Here is a 13,846-nt window from a genome sequence, read left to right as displayed (position 1 = left end):
ACCAATTCTCCCCCACACTTAACCCTTTACCCATCTTGCAAAATCTAACTCATTAAGAATTCAACCAAAACTCTAAATAAAATAGAGCAAGCAAAGGTAATAGAAGGATAAAATGTAAGATGAAAATGTTTAAAGAAAATTGTGAGGAAAGGAATTTGAAAGTATGAAGGGAAACAAAATTGACAAAATTCTCAATTTCCATGCATACAAATGTTATTGTGACTTTGAAAAGAAACTAAGCAAGTTCTAGAGTTTCAATTGCTATAAGTGCATGCCACACAAAATAAAATAATGTTTAGGCTTAAAGTGGTCCTCTCTAGGTATTTTTATATGCAAACAAGTATTACCTTCTTGTGAGAAAAGCATCCATGGAGAAAAGCATCCAATCATGTCAAATCACCACCAAACAATATAGAATCCACCACCAAATTAACCAATATCATGTGAGAAAAGCATCCAATCATGTCAAATGACCTAAAGTTGATGATCAAATTTAAGAAACTTTTACCTTCTTAAAAGTATTACTTAGAAAATTCTCATGGAGAATTTTATTCAAATGAAATGCTATGTATTAAACAAAATGCAAAGTATGGAAGCAAATGTAGAAAGAAAATGCAAAATGCAAAGTATGAAACTAAAGAAATGCATAAAAAGAATTTATTAACAAAACATGAATTAAAATGTAAAAGAAAGCTAAATTATAACCAACTCCCCTTTAATTCCGGCGGTCGAAGAAGATTGAGAAGAATAATCCATGCCGGTAGTGGAGTACTTTTGGTTCCACTCAAATCCTTTTTATTCTTCATTTTTCCTTTCAAAGCTTTTTCTGGAGGACGGAGGCGGTTCAGTTCAAGCATCCACTCCGGAAGCTTATGTTCTCCTACAACATCAATCAAAGAAAACGTCTCCCACACGCATGTGAGGTAAAAAGAAGATAGGAGAATATTAGTGTGGGTAAAATATGTATCAAGAAATGAATCACATCTAATAAAGTCAACAATTGGTACCTCAATGAAATTTTCTGATAAATCATAAGAAAAACTCACCTTTTCATGTTGAAAGGTACCTGGAGTGGTGATTGTTACCTCATTTTCACCATGTTGTGGTTCAAGCTCTTGTTCAAATGATGGTTCGGGTGAATGTACATCCTCATGTAGTGATTCTTGGGTGCTTGGCTCCATAGCACAAGTCCCTACACTTACATCTTCAACTTCATCATATCCAGGTGATTCTTGAGATAATGCTTCCAGTAAGCATTCCCCTACACTTAAATAATCTTCAACAACATATTCAGAACCTGATTCACTAACAACATCTTCAACAACAAAATCATTAGGATCAGAAATTTGCATAATTACATAATCATCACAAAAAATATTAGAAAATTCGTGTGAAGTAATGGAAGTAGGGTCAGGCCTGACAGAATCGTTACTTTCCATCTCTCCACTGGAGTTTTGTGCTTGCGGCTGATTAATAGATGATGTAATTTGATCTAATTGAATCTGTATGTTCTGCATCCTTGAAAATTGTTGCATCATCTCCCTGAGTTTCCATGTTGATTCATCCATCTGAGGTTCGTTTTGTTGAAAAGGTTGTGGGATAAAATTTGTTGAAACTTCTTGAAATCCATATGAACTCTGGTAGGTAGGATATGGCTCAAAAAATGGTCCTTGTGCACTTTCATACCTGAAACATGAATTATCCACCCAATTAGCATTAAAACCATTAGAAAATGATTCATACCTATTTTGTTGATCCAAATTTGGGTAAATTTGATACTCAGGTTGAAAACACTGATAACTCTCCATTCCACCTTCAAAATTATGAAAATATGGATCCATGCTAAAGAAATCTCCTGTTTTTTTAAAACAACACTACAAATCAATGTTAGAAGATTCTAGAGCATAAAGTTTCAATCTCATGAAAACATGAACAGTAAAAGCAATTAATAATTCAAGAACAACCCAACATGAAAATACAAAAGAGAAATAAGCAATCAAATCAATCAACATGCTAACAAATAAAATCAATCAATACACAATCTAAAATAAACATACACTACTAGTTAGTTGTTCCCCGGCAACGGCGCCAAAATTTGGTGGAACCATTTTCACATGTCACGTGGCACATCAAATTAATAAAGATTGAAACTCACTCAAATTAATACAACACGTGTAGTAAGGAGTCCCAAGTCGTATTTTTCCAAGGGTAACTAATAAATGTGTGTTAATTCTAGAATTGATTCCAATCATACTCTTAAATCATCAAGGTTAATTCAACATCAACTTACCAACAATTAAATTCAACTACAACTAATAGAATTTAGATGCCTCAGTGAAGCAAGGAAAACAATCAATAAACCTTTAATTGATAACCACAATCCATCATCACAATTAAACTCAAAAACTCAAACAAAATAAGAATTCATCATTCTACACTCAACATTCAACACTTAAGCATTCAGATTGCCTACTAGATCACTGTTTTTCATGAATAGAGGGTACCATCAATTAAGCTCAAGTGCACATTCATATTCAATCTTCATCACAGTCACAACAAAAGATTCAATGCTTAACAAAATGTTAGCTAACTAAATAACCAAAGTTAAAAAACTAATGTAAATCAGAACTTCTAATTCAAAGCAAAATCAGATTTACAAACTAATCTCGAAGTTGAACAAGTTTTTGATTGCATAAATGCCACAAAATCAGGAGGTTTCAAATAAGAACAGATTTGCATAAAGAGAACTAATTCAAAACTAAATTGCAATGTTAAGAAATCAGATCATCAGATCTGAGCAAGTGATGAACAATTCAAAGATTAAGAAATAAAGAAAACTAAACCCTAAAGCATTCCACATCCAAATCCGTAGCAAAACCTCTCTAATCTGCTGTAAAACCAACAGAAATGCTCTCGGAACCCCTATAAGCATTCAACAACAATCTCTGAGCTTCCAGCTATTACCAGGGAACGATCCTAGCATCTTGGAAACCTCCCTTCTGCTCACATTTGTCTGATAACCTCACCAGCCGAAGAAACAGAGCTCAAGTTCTGTTGAGTCGCAAATTAGATCGATCGGCCAAATCGACCCAGCTTTGCTGCGTAATGAAGATCAGAAAAGGTCCAGTAGCTCTCAGGAGACCTCCCTCTAAGCTCTGGTGGATGCGAAGATCGCCGATTGGGAGACCTCCACAATCGGAATCGCGGCAGTGAGCAGAACCTGAGTCGCGTCCGAGAAACCTCTCTCAACACTCTCTGATCACCGGAAGATGAACGCCGGCAGCTGATGATCGTCGTCGTCGAAGAAATCTAGCTCACGGATCTGGATCGAGGAATGGGAGGCTGCGGCGTTGCGGCAGAGGAGAAGCTGCTACAGTGGAAGAAATCACGAACGTCGAGCTCCATCGCACTGTAGCTTCTCACGAAGCTTTTAAATCCTCCTCAGATTAAATCGGACGGTCCAGAACAATTCGAGGCTTGATCAACAGCTAGATGAGTTCAGATCTGGATCAAAACTTCTGGATATTCATCAATGGACGAGATCTGCTCTTCATTAGGTCGAATGGACCAGATTCTCAACGGATGGCTCAGATCTTTCTGATCTTCAACGAACGGTCCATAATGCTCCCAGGTATGATCGCCTCATTAAGCCCTTGATTTGAGCCCAAATACAGTCTGATTTGATCGGGTCCATGACCCTTTTGATGCCTACAAAATAATAATCAAAGATTAGCATCAAATACCATGATAATTAGCTAAATTGCAATTAAGTCCAAGATCACATGCAATTTATGAAATGTAATGTAAATGTGAGATTAGGCTATGAATAAACCATCAAAAGCATGCATTATGAATTAAAATAATATAGCTAAATCATGGTTATAATAATATATTAGGTACTCGAAGAGAAAATAATTTTGGTGCTGTGTAAAAATAAGTTGATTTAATCCTCCCCCTAAACCTGACATTTAAAATAAAACTTTTGAAAATATTTGCTAAGAATATCTAATATAAGATTTTCAAAGTAATTTTTTTAAAAAATTTTATATTGTTTTTTAAAAATAAATTGAGGTAGAATTTTCTGAAGAGATTCTAAAGAGAAAAAATAACACTTAAAAAGGAATAAACCTCCCCCTGAATTTGATACTCCTTTAATTTATTACTCTCCCTTAATTTATTAATCTTCTTTATTTTATTATCCCCTTAATATAATGTTAAGGTTTGGGTGTGTTAAATTTTAAAGTCCTAACATATTTTTCTAGGAGATTTAGTAACACATAATTATGTAACGACCCACCTTCTACTGACTAGGCTGTGAGGCCGATCGCTACATTATGCTGTGCTAAATTACTATTGCGGAAATCTGGATTGATTAAAATTTTACTAAACTGATTACTGTAAAATCTGAACTTAATATTCTAGGTGTACCTAGGAGTTGTACTCATGCTAGGGAAGATAATCTATGCCTCTCGGATGTCCTGCTAGCTGTAATCAGGCATTTCAATCGATCCATGAATCTATTGGGCTGTTAAATCGATCCAGTGATCGATCCAGCTTGATACCGGCATGGAGAAAAACTCTGGATCAGTCGGCTGACCGATCCACAAGCTATGGTGCTTCTGTATGCGGCTGGATCGGTCTACCGACCGATCCAGAAGTACACTGATCGGTCGATAGACCGATCCAGTGACTCACTGATCGGTCGGCTGACCGATCAGTGAGCTTCTGTACTCTCTGCTAACTCTCTGTTCGCGACTGGATCGGTCAGCTGACCGATCTAGTGGCACAACCTAACCCTGATCGATCTGTAGATCGATCTGGGTTTCTAATTTTGAATCAGAACCCCTGATTTCAGCACTATTTCGTGCCTCAATCACATTACATGTTCTAAGATTGCTAGGAAACACTCTAACAACCACAACTAACATTCTAACATCATAAAGAACAATGTTCTAAGCATAATAGAGTGCATGGTTAACTAATTCATAGCGATCAACATACTAAAGTGCAAATTGCTAAAACACTAAAAAAGTACTAATGTTTAAACAAAGCTTGCTAGAGTTCCCTAAGATCTTCTTTCCAAGTTCTTGCCCACACACATCTTCGTAGCATTGTCCTCCAGCCTCCGCTAGTCCATCTTTCCTTTACCTTTATCTGCAGTATAAGGAAAAGAAAGTATCTATAAGCTTTCGCTTAGTAAGAAACCATCTACCTCACTAAAACATGCATTCGATGCAATATGCTTTTAAAACATGCTGTTTGAAAGTGCACTGATTAGACTGAAACATGGCATGTTACCATACATAGAAATCAAAGCTAGTCATGACATACTATCATCTAAACATGTGTAATAAAAGCTGAACATGAACACTAAAGCATGGCATACAAAGCTAACCATAACTATCATGTGTAACAACAAGGAAAACTGAGCTGCACATGAATTAAACTAGTCTGGAACTGAATTCAAACTCAACTAACATAACTGATCTTTGTGAGTTTTGAAAAACTATAATATAATAGATTAACATACATAATCATACTACTGATGGGCCCGACAACTGTACATGCTATGCGCGCATCCTCAACTAAACTCGGGGTTGCAAATCTCGAATTTAGCAAGGTTTACTAGGTTATCTAAACCTAGGGACCGACTATGGGAGCTCAGCCCAATGGATATCTAATCCTGTACAGTGCCACTACTGAAAATAAAATACTGAATCATAGCTAATTAATTTACCTTGCTTCTACTAGGTTATCTGAACCTAGAGGCGACTGTGGGTGCCCACCCATTGGACCGTAGTCCCATATATGCTGTGGCAAGGCTAACTAAACTATTTAAATGCTTCTATTGCATTTACTGAGCTATTAAAATGCCTAAGTTACATTTTTCTGTGCTAAATAATTTAATCGAACACTTAGTATGCGCTAATTCGCATCCTTTGTGTCGATAGTCTACATATTACTAAACTAAGACATGGAATTCACACGGAAGCTACTTATACTGCAGGTGAGGGGTTTCTTACCTCCTGTTCGTAATTTCTTACGATTCTAATCGCTAGATTTCACGGAGGAGAGATCTCTTCAACGATCTTCTCGCGTCTATGCGTTCCTCTCGCGGAGGGGAGCGTCCTCGTGCCCTTGATATTGTCGGGAGGTGCTCCTAGGGCCCTTGGCTTGTTGCGCCGAGAGAAGGAGGAGGAGAGGAAAGGGGTGGCGTGAGGCTAGGGTGAGGAGAAGAGATTCACGATTAAAAATAAAACCCTTCACTTAATTATTTCCTATTTATATTAAGTGGTAATTTCCGGCCCAACTCCAACTTAAATAAAATTGTTTCCCTTTCCTTTCAGCACGGCCCTGCTGGGTTCACTTGGTTACCATGGTTCACCATAAGTCGTAGAACCCAATAGGTCTCGGGTTCAATTCCCACGTAGGCTGTTTTCATTTTCTATTTATTTTTGCTACTTCCGCTACTCTAAAAATTCTGTAAAAATATCCTAAAATTTCAGAAAAATCATAGAATATTTATAAAATAGTTTTGAGAATTTTCGGGCGTTACAAATTATCTCTGTATCCTTGGTATAATTGTTTATTTTAGTTTGATTAATCAATAATTAATTTTAAATTCAGGTGCTTAACTTAGTTTAAGGTTAAATAAGATAAGATTTTATTAATTCAATAACAGTTAACCATTATCAATAATTTATTGATTAGTTTTTACTTGATTTAATAATTTAATACTTAGTGAAATAATTTAAATTTTGTATTAATTGATTGAGTTGGTCAATGAAAGTGTTAGTTATAATTATTATTATTTTTTTTATTTACTTCCTTTTAAGTAGAATTAATTTAGTTTGAAGTTAGCATGAAGTTAAAGTTATTAAACACAGTTAAGTAAGGTTTAATTCAAGTCAATTTTAGTACTCAACTAAAGTTAGACTTAAACAATTAAGTTATACATAATTAGGTTTAAAGTTTAAGTGAATGGAATTTAAGTTTTTAAGATAGGTGTCTAAGTTTTAAATGAATTTAAAATATTTTTTCTTATTATTATTATTATTATTATTATTATTTATTAATCTATTTTTTTAAAGGGATTTCTAACGAGATTTCTAAAACAGTGTTTAAAAGGAATTTAAAATGATTTGCCATGAGTTAAGTTAAATTAAGTTTAAAAATCATTTTAAGGGCAAAATAATGTTTAAGATTAAAAATAAGTTTAAAGTCTAAATAATAATTTTTAAAGTGAAAATAATCTATAAAAATAATTTTTTATTTTTATTATTTTTTTTAAGTTAACAAAATTTTATTAAAGTGAAAAGTAATATTTAAAAGAATTTTTCAAAATGATTTAAAGTTTTTTTTACATAATTTTTAAAATAGTTTTTAAAAAGATTTTTAAAATAGTTTTTTTTAAAAAAACGATTTTCAAAAGGGGTTTTAAAATAGTTTTTAAAAAGGATTTTTAAAATAATTTTTAAAAGGATTTTAAAAGGATTTTTAAAAGGATTTTTAAAATGATTTTTAAAATGATTTTTAAAATAAATTTTAAAAAGGATTTTTAAAATAATTTTAAAAAGTATTTTAAAAATAATTTTTAAAATAATTTTAAAAAGGATTTTAAAAATAATTTTTAAAATAATTTTTGAAAGAATTTTTTAAAATGATTTTTAAAAGAGTTTTTTAAAACAATTTTAAAAAGAGTTTTTAGATAATTTTTAAGAGAATTTTTAAAATAATTTTTAAAAGAGTTTATAAAATAATTTTTAAAAGAATTTTTGAAAGAATTTTTAAAATGATTTTTTACAGAGTTTTTAAAATAATTTTTGAAAGAATTTTTAAAATAATTTTTAAAAGAGTTTTTAAATAATTTTTAAAAGAATTTTAAAAGGAATTTTTAAAATGATTTTTTAAAAGAGTTTTTAAAATAATTTTTGAAAGAATTTTTAAAATGATTTTTAAAAAAAAATTTAAAAGAATTTTTGAAAGAATTTTTTAAATAATTTTTAAAAGAATTTTTTAAAGAATTTTTAAAATGATTTTTAAAAGAATTTTTTAAAAAAAATTAAAAGAATTTTTAATTAATTTTTAAAATAATTTTTTAATTATTTTTAAAATAATAATTTTTAAAATAGTTTTTAAGTTAAAATAATTTTTAAAAGAATTTTTAAGATGATTTTTAAAGTTTTTAAAATAAATTTTTAAAGTTAATTTTAAAATAAATTTTTAAGATTAAAATAAATTTTTAAATTTCAAGATTTAATTTTAATTTTAATCTTAAATTTTAATTCAAGATTTAATTTTGATCCTTAGTCATCTCACCCAATCTAAATTTTCAATCAGGGAATCCTATATTTTTGTGAGATGAATTTGAATCAATTATAGGGTTTGGTTTAACTTTGTGTTATATTTAGGTTTAGCTTTGGGCTCAACAAATAGGCATTCTTTGGATAAACTTCTGGGCTATGGTGAGTCACCTGGACATCATTAGAGTAACCATACCTTCGAGGTTTTCCAAATAGTCCTATCCACTGAACTTAATACAAAACCTTGGTCTAACTAGTTAGGATCTGTAAGGGGTAGCTTCGGCTAGTTCCATTTAGGCAAATACACCAGGTCGAAGTCATATCTTCCTAGACATGCATAGACCAAGCTTCCCTAACGTACTATCATCCAAAACTTCACCAATACCGTGGGTCAAGTTAAACTTGGTCCCTTTCTAATTAGTCCTTGTTACCCTACCGGGTAGGTTGGTTTTGGGTTATCCTGTCGGATAGGTTAGTTTTGGAGGTGCCAGTTATTTTGGAGTCTCCCCCTGAATTATTGGTTTTTTATTTTAAGATTTTTGTATAATTAGAGTTGGTTTTAGTTAAGTAATTTAAATTTAAGTTTTTAATTTAAAATTAATTAAATTGGTTAAATTATCTTTCTTTAAAAGAGTATATTTAATATTTAAAATTTCTTTCAATTTCATTTTTATTAGGTTAATTGAACTATCTTTCTTTAATAGCTTATTTTTAAAGTTTGAGTTTTTATTATTTTTTAAATTTGAATTAATTAAATTATTTGAATTATATTTGTTTAAAGTTTTATCTTTTAACCTTTTATTAATTGTTAATTTTAAATTTTATAGATTATCTGTGTTTAATATGTTATCTTTAACATTCAATTTTAAGTGTGTTAAAGTGTTTATATTTTCTTTGCCTTTTAAATTAAAATGATTAATTGAATTTATTAGATTAGTTTTATCTTTAAAAGTTAATTTTTTGTTAATTATATTATCTTGGTTTTGGATAGCATTTTCTAGACTCATTTTATCTTGATTATTAAATATTTTATTAAGGTAATTATTGATTTTATCCATTTTCTCATTTTTAACTTCTAAATTTGAATTTATCTTAATGTTTGACTTATTTATGTCTAGATGCTCACTTAATTTTAAATTTTCTGAATTAATTAAATTATTTGAATTGATTTGGTCATTGTTCTGTTTGACCAACTCAAGGTTGATGCCAAATTGATCAGAGTCTTAATTGACTTGATCAGAGTCTAGATTGTTTTGTGATTTGAAATTTAAATCATTTATATCTAGATTATCATGCACCATACTTGGAATAATTTCATACTTATTTGAATCATCATGTTGATTATTTAAACTACTATTAGCAAGGGTATTTTGATAAATATTACTAACGTTGAGCGCAACCCCTAATTCAGTAGGCTTTTCTGTTGGATCTGACTCAAGTTTGGATTCGATTTCAACTTGATCCTCTAACTCCAATGGCTCCTCGTGAATTTTGATTAACTGGGTCCAAAGCTCATATGCATTCTTGTAATTTCCTAGTCTGCATAAAATATTGTTAGGTAAAACACTACAAATAAGTTTACTTACATTTTCGTTCAATTTTGATTCATGAGAAGGTTTTCTCAAAATTAGCACATTGTCAAAATCTAAGCTTCCTAAGAAACATTCCATTCTTCTCATCCAGTAGTTGAAATCTTCTTGATCGTATGGTAGTGGTTCGTGGGGGTTCCATCCTTCTTGAAGAGACATTATTCTTGCACACAGAGAAACAAACAAAAAATCCCAAGACTTGGTCTTGGATTAGCAGTGCTAGAAAAAATAGTATTTCACTATTTTTGAAAAAATAATAAAATATTAATAAAAAATATTATTTCAAATTTTTTGAAAATGTAATATTTTGTCAATACTAAACAATGGTGAAAGGATGACGATATATTTTTCAAAAATAGTTTTGGAGGGAAAAAAAATGAAAGGCTTAAGGTTTTATTTTAAAGACGAACGATATCTAATTTTTTAAAAAAACACCCCCTTTGCCTGATTGGTGGTTGCACCAAATCATAGCGGTACCGGCTCTGATACCACTTGTTGGATCATGGAGTTTCGCTAGAGGGGGTGAATAGTGATTTAAAAATTTCGAAGCGAGTAAGCACAGCGGAAAAGTATAAGAAAAAAGAAACAATGCTAACAAAGGTTCTTTATACTTGGTTCGGAGCCTGTGTCGACTCCTACTCCAAGGCTCGTACTCGTTGAGTACTTTCGTTAGGCAATCCACTAGCAATTCGAATAATTGATTACAAGAATTAAGTACAGAAAAGCTAGGAATAAAATACTGACAAATATAAAACAAAAGAAAAGGAACAGAGCTTTGTCGGAGTAGCGTCGCAACGTCACAAGAGCGCAGGAGAGCAGATCGTCAATTCTGAGTTGTGTTTTGAGCTCCGCCTTTGACTCTCCTTTTATAGGATGCTCGGGGCGCCTGGATCCCTTCCGGGTGCCCTGGTGTGACGTAGCAGTCCCAACCAGCGAGCTCTACATGTTGACGCCGCATCTTGGATAGAACTTGCCTCCGGGCACCCGGACCACCTTTCTCCAGAAAGTCCTTCTCCTGCAAGGCAAGGTTAGTCCGAGGTAAATAAATAATGTATATCCTGCAAAACAAAGTATTAGCACAGTTTATAATTAGACAGAAGGAGTATGAATTAGATTCCGTCCCTCCGAGACCGGAATCTAGTCAAGATATCGACTTAGAGTTCCGAAATGGTTCTAAGTCGGATCGGCGCCTAAGTTCCCTTCCCGGGAACGCGTCCTCACAGTCACTCCCTTCCAGTGACTTACCTTTACTCACCTGTCAGACGTCCGGTCAGCCCTTCGACCCGTCTGGACTTCTCGCCAGCTATCCGGTCAGTCCATCGACCTAGCTGGACTTCGTGCCAAGTGTCCGGTCAGCCCGTCGACCTGCTTGGACTTCGTGCCAGTTATTCGGTCGGCCCGTCGACCTAGCTGGACTTCGTACCAAGCGTCCGATCAGCCCGTTGACCTAGCTAGGCTTCGCGCCAGACATCCGGTCAGCCCATCGACCTGTCTAAACTTCGCCTGCACACTCGATCAGAGTGTTAGACAACGACAAACCTAACTTAACCTGATTTGTCATTCATCAAAACCTGAGTTAGACCGTTAGTGCTAACCGCACCAATAGTTCCAAGGGACGAGAAGCTGGAGCGGAAGCTTACTCTAGGAGAAGGCCAGAAATTGAATTCGAGTGATTCCTATTTTGGTTGGCTGACATCACCAAGGTGATCGGAGTAGTAGGAGAGCAAAATAAGGCTAAAGATGTTGCTGGAGGCACCTTCAATGGGAATTGAAGGCGGCCTCCGTGCCTCACTGTGGAAGGTGCCTTCCATGGCTGGAAGGCGCCTTCGATGAAGAGTACGAAGGTGCCTTCCAACCCTATGGAAGGCACCTTCGACCATGATGATGTTACCATTGCCAAGGGATCTCACTTGGTTACCAGGATTCATAAACTCTAATACTTAAGCCTGGAGGTTTAGAGTTCGAATCCTGGGGGAGGCAAAAATCCACTAACCAGGGGTGGAAAGTCCTAGTGAGTAACGGCATGTCCAAGGGTCGTCGGTCGATGACATTAGAGGTCGCCAAATGGGCCGACGACATAAGGGCCGACGGTCGACGACATGAGAGGTCGCCAAATAAGCCGCCAAATGGGCCAAGAGGGTCGGGTCATTACACTTGAAACAAAGAATTTCCCTCTTTTCCTTTTTCATTTCTTTGCATTGAGGGTGGATCTTTATGGAGCTTATCCAACTTACTCCATAACTCATTGGAATCTTTGTATTCACCTATCTTATACAAAATATTATTAGGAAAAATATTAACTAGTAATCTAGTTACCTTATCATGAGCCTCAGATTTTTTTAACTTGCTCTTTATTCCATTTCTTTTTCTTGAGAAGTTTTCCTTTACAATCTGTTGAAGCTTCAAATCCCTCTATTAAAGGAAACCATTGCTCTATGTCCATCATCAAGAAGTTCTTCATCCTTGGTTTCCAAAGATCGAAACATTCCATTCTGAATGATGGAGGCACTCGGATGTTAAATCTGAATCTATCTAAGGGATCCATTTGCACAATTGAGCTCCTTTGAAAATTAGTCCAATGACTTATTGATATTGAAGGGCTTCAAGAATATAACTTCTTATTCTTTCTCTAGATCTATGCTCTTCGGTGAAGAGTGATCTAGCTCTAGTACCACTTATTAGGACCGATATGAGATAGAGGGAGTGAATAGCTCACTTCACTTCTTTGAATGTGAATGACATCGAAAACTTGAAGCAAAGCAAGCATGACACTAATACTTCGGTTTTACTTAATATTCACCTCCTTGAGATGACTAATCCAAGGGTCCACTCATCACTTATAACATCCACTATGAACACTTTGTTCTCGGAAACCTTCTGGAGATAGAAAAATCTCATATTATCTTGAGCATAAGAAATACAAACAAGAAATGCAAACAAGGTTACAAAGGAAATTGAAAATAACTTTACAAACATGGAGTAGTGATAAATGTGGATGCTAGTGAATTTCATGAGAATGATGATAATGATGATGATATTGAGGAGGAGGAGGAGGAGGAGGAGGATGAGGATGAGGAGGAGGGTGAGGCTGATAATGAAGATCATTTTTGGCATGTAAGGTATGTTTTTTTTTTTATTAAATTTTACTTTAATCTGTAAATTTATAAATTCATAGCTCAATTAGTTGATTATATACTCACATTATTAAATTTATATATTTTATTTGTTTATAGTGTGTACTTTTCCCTATAGATCAATAGAGGTGACATTATCGTTGCAGATTCTTGCACTCTCATATCTTCATTATGCATATAGTAAGTTTTGTCATGTTCTTTATTAAGCATAAGTTTTTATTTGCTTTATTTTAATTTTGATTTTTGGTTGCCAGTTTCGACGGGGTGGTCAAAGATGGCAGAGGTCTAGCACTGGCCAGACTGATTCATCTTCTCCTAGCACAGTACCTACGCCCCCCCCCCCCCTTCCCTTAGGCAAGACCTTCACATGGTCAATCACCGGCAGAACCTTCACATGGCTAGTTGTCGGCAGGACCTTCACATGGCCAGTTGTCGGCAGGACCTTCACATGGCCAGTTGTCGGCAGGACCTTCACATGGCCAGTCACCGGCAGGACTTTCACATGGTCAGTCGCCGACAGGACTTTCACATAGCCAGTCGCCGGTAGGACCTTCCCATTCACCTTTGGGAGACTCGTAAGTATTAAAAATATTATACCCACCAAACACTCATCTACTAAGATTATTGACACTCGACCATATATAGTCCCTTTGGGAGACTCGTAAGTATTAAAAATATTATAATTTTTCAACTTTCTTAATTATTTAACGTTATTTATTTATAACTTTATGATAGATTCAAAAAATTCTGTAAGTGTTATTCACAGGATTAATCAAATTGTGAATAACTATTGGAGAGGGGACTCAATTTCATACTCAAG

This window comes from Zingiber officinale, chromosome 7B (assembly GCF_018446385.1).
Source record: "Zingiber officinale cultivar Zhangliang chromosome 7B, Zo_v1.1, whole genome shotgun sequence".
Classification (NCBI taxonomy): Eukaryota; Viridiplantae; Streptophyta; class Magnoliopsida; order Zingiberales; family Zingiberaceae; genus Zingiber; species Zingiber officinale.
Note: the sequence above shows the minus strand (reverse complement) of the source record.